The 4,429-nt window shown below is 26.1% G+C and overlaps 1 protein-coding gene across 1 annotated transcript in view; it reads left to right on the forward strand.

The window, feature by feature from the left end:
• The window catches only part of LOC113377085 (chromobox protein homolog 3-like), a gene marked incomplete in the record, with an annotated part of 9,056 nt that extends 8,158 nt beyond the window's left edge, over positions 1-898 (forward strand). Inside the window, 1 exon segment of the mRNA XM_026617276.1 lies at positions 1-898.
• Positions 899-4,429: the final 3,531 nt, after the last annotated feature.

Genomic DNA, 4,429 nt, shown 5'->3' on the forward strand with positions numbered 1-4,429 from the left:
ATATGTATACCACTGATCTTACAGTAAATTGACGACTTGTTTTTAATTAATAATAAATTAAGTTTTCTAGAATTTTAATCTATTAATTATTTTAGACATGCCTGATAGTTTATACAACTTGAATGTATTGTAGATAGTCCATTATATTGCATGCATAAATATTTGGTCTAGCAACAAAATGAGTGACTTTGGTTTGGCAAAAAGCAGGGCAAGTATCTGCCAAAATCATTACGCATTATTACAATGATTGATCAATTTTTCAAAATCTAGTGAAATGTGTAAAGTTTCATATTAGGTTATACTATTCACTTTCACACTTTCTCTAAACCAATATTAATCTACTGACAGTACATGAAGCATCTATAAACTGTTTAAAATATTAATGATAAATTGAATGATGCAGTTGATAATTATTTTTCGAAAAATGTTTAGCTTTTTAAGATTATAACGTAAAATCTAATGTGGAAATGTGAATGATTTTTGAATTGTGTTAATTTCATATTCCGTAATATTTCAAATTTGTCTTACAAAATGTTTGTTCTTGTGACTTTTTTTTGTTTTTCAAAACAGAAATTAAGTATGACTATAAACAGTGAAATCACCTACCACAAAAGTTTGTAATAATGAAACAATGTTCATTGTAGCAAAATAATTTGCGCAATAGTGAGTGAAAGTGACCCTAAACTGAACAGTGTATTAGAAATCAGTGGAAAAGGAGCCTGAGACTATATATAGTATAATATTTTGGATGTATTAACCCTTAGCCCCTGTATCGTTTAAGATGTTATCTACTTCTGAGAAAAACATACATGCTGTAGACATATTGAGTAAAATTTTAGAACCAAGTAAGGATAATGTTATGAAATTTGTTTTATATGAATTTGTGGACATTAAAGAACAAGCATTAAGAAAAATACTTGAATTTATTTTTGATAATTTTCTAAGTATGTTAAAGTTTAAAGCAATCTATAAAAGACATGAAGGTTGATATTGTTCATTATTTAGCATTGTAACAGTTGTTTTATCATTCCACAGAAAGTCTAATGAAATTTTTTTGTCTTTCTTTTTTGATAAAACTTTGACTTGACAAATTGCACCTTTCTTTATTTAAAAGTTGATTATTTAATAAAAAAAAGTAAACAATAGAGAATAAGTCTTGAAGACAAGGCACTGACTAATCACTGCAGAAAACTATTCTATTTGATGCTTCAACAGAAACTGAGACATTACTGTTTTATACATTATATTTACATTTATTTTATACATTAATATTTTATAGATAAATTGTTATGTCACCTCAGAGGAGTAGTCGGGTGCAAAAGGTTAAGTTTTTCAGACATCCAATTATTAAATAAAAACTGATGTTAGGTAATTTAAAAACCCATTGTCATTTATGAAGAATAATCCTGAATGCTTCAATTTCGAATTCTTATTATAAACCAAGAAATTTGGTTATAAAGGGACCAATTCTGAAACTTGCAACTTCTTGTAATACTACTACCAAGAGTACTACTTGCTAATTTACAAGTTAGAAAATTATGTGAATGTCAATTCACAGCACCATTGTCTAATTTTTAAAAGACCAAATTTTCTCTATTTCTGAATATGCTAATTTTTCAGTACCAAACAATATGTTGCTAACAATAAATAATATTTGATATAACTTTTGTCTCGACAGTTTTATTTTTTTCTTTATCTTTAATTTTTCTACTGAAAAATATATTAAAACAAGTAACAAATATTACAGATGAATATTCTCATAAATAGTTGAACACAATAAAAAACATAATGGATAATTAAAGAATTTTTTACCATTAAAAGAACGCTTAGCTATTTTAAATAATCAACATTCAGTTATCATACTTTAATCAATAATGTGTTACATTATAAGTGATTTTTCTTTCAAGTTATTGTCAATTGCATTACGTAATTTTAGTGTTAGGTTTAATGTTGTTTTTAGGTTCCTATTTTATTGTAATTAATTTAAGATATTTGGTTTACTGTAATGATTCTAATCCTGTATCCAAAATACAAGGAATATGTAAAATATAAATATGTTACATTTACCCTCATGTTGAAAATCTATGTGATAGCGGACCGATAAATATTTGATTTAAAAGAAAACATTTTTTTGGTAATGTAAAGGATGAGTTTAGGATAGCCATTTTCTAAACGAGTTTTAGGTATCAATGTTATGATTGAACAGAAGAATGAGATAAAATGATTGCAACCTCTATTAAGGAAATGCTTAATTGTATTTTGAAAATTTTCGACAATACCAATATGTTATATTAGCCGTTCAATTTGAATATGGCATAAGTCTATTCATCTTAAAATTGAGATATTTAAGGATTTGCGTATTAATGAATTTAAAAATATGCGTTTAGAACTTTAATGTGTCGCACTATTTAAGGGTGTTTAAATTTATAAATCCTATTATATAAGTGACAATTATTAAGTGAATAATATACGTTTTCAAATCAAGAATGAAGTTAGGCAATTTCTAAAATTTACAACCAGATTCAATATAAAATTTAAAGGTGCCACATGTATTCAACATGGTTCAAATTGCTAAAGATCAATACTGAATTTATTTTACATATCTTTAAAACACTTTACTACTAATCTACATTTTGTGCGTGTAAAAGGAAATTGAATTTTAAATAATTTCATTTAATCTTTCGCACTTTTTGGATGTATGATACATCAATTTTTTCTCTATTGTTATTCGTATCTTCATCGACTGTAGTCGAGTATTGTTCTGTAATTCGGTTTCTTTCTCGATATTTTTTTAAATCATTACTTTCTATTTGTTTTTCACTAATTGAACTAGATAAGATAACTAGATAGTCTTGTTCTGGTTTACCCAGGGGTAAAATAATTTCTAAAATTTAATACATTTTAAATTTTATATTAATTAAACGTACTAGTTGTTCAACCAATGCAATCGTCCAAGAACTGAGATTAAATTGTAAATAGCAAAATAAATAAAATCTATGCCTACTACTTTCCGACATTATCAATAGTAAATATAATAATACTTAATATCATCTTGATTATTTATAGGCCAGTTTCAAACTACACGGTTCGATTATTAAACAAATTCTAAAAACTTGTCAAGAATTATCGTATTTGCTCGGATTATAAGCAACCTGAAATACTTCACTTAGTTTATTACGTTAAAACGACATTAAGCCTAACAATAAAATTGTGTAATGTTAAGTGTAATTAAAAGTTGTTTATTAAATTTTTTTTGTAACAATCAGAATAATGTAAGTATTCTATGAGCTGCAGAGAGAATATAATCTAAAATTAATTGTGATGATATAAAACTTAAAAAATAAATTGTTAAAGAAAATGGGGAAAACGGGTAAAAAATAAACTGTTGAATGATAAACAAAATATTGTTTTATAACAAAATTGTCAAATTCAAAAATATCGTAGAAACCCTAAACATTTAAAAATTTGACTGTGGAACATTGACGATTATATATAGCTGGAGAATTGACGATTACTTAATTAATTATCTAATATGTAAGGCAGTAAATTAAAAAGTTATACTATGGACCATCAATCATGTTAAAAGATGTTGCGCGTTTAAAAATTGGTTCCTTAAGATTTTTTATGTTATATAGGAATTTGACATTGAACATAAGTTAAAACGTTCTAAATGAAATCGTGATTAGCAAAACAGGGAATACAGATGTTGAATTGTCGACAAAGATTTCTATAAATCTAGCAATATTTGGCTACATGACGCCATTCATAACTCGAATAATATTAGTTTTAAAGGAGTAAAATGTTGAATGCCAACAGTTTAGACGTAAGCTTGAAATGCCACATATACAATAATTAAATAAAACTGATTTTGCAATTTAATTTAAGACTAACTATACAGATTTTAATACATCATAAATTATATATAATGTATTTAAAAAATCAGGAAGAGATAACTAAACTTAGAAAAGAAACTGAAATTTTAATTTAACCAATTTCTTAATTATCTCTTTATCGAATCGATATACATTCTTAAATCTCAATGCCTGGTTCTTGCTTTTAGTAGGAGATAATAATCATGTAATCTACAATTCATCTAGTGTGCTGTCTAAGTTTCTTCGCAATTTTCAAAATACGTTCATTAAAATTGCGAAAGATGAAGTTACCACGATTTTCGGCATAACTACGCAAAACATCGAAATCTTTTGTTGCAACATCGAAATTTTATTAATGAAATAGTTTTTTCGCGCTTTTTAATTCACGTTTCTTTAAACACATTTTACTTGAAAAACGAAATTATCTCGATTGATGAGCTTTCAGGGCGTGTTCCACTGCAAAACAACGAATCTTTGGGTACAACATTGAAATTTTATCAAAATAATCAAGTTTTTTTTTCGCGATTTTCAAAATGTTTTGACTGGTTCTGATAGAT

The sequence above is a fragment of the Ctenocephalides felis genome, unplaced genomic scaffold (assembly GCF_003426905.1).
Source record: "Ctenocephalides felis isolate EL2017-DRISC unplaced genomic scaffold, ASM342690v1 CF-g0.4_SCAFFOLD_01886, whole genome shotgun sequence".
Lineage (NCBI taxonomy): Eukaryota > Metazoa > Arthropoda > Insecta > Siphonaptera > Pulicidae > Ctenocephalides > Ctenocephalides felis.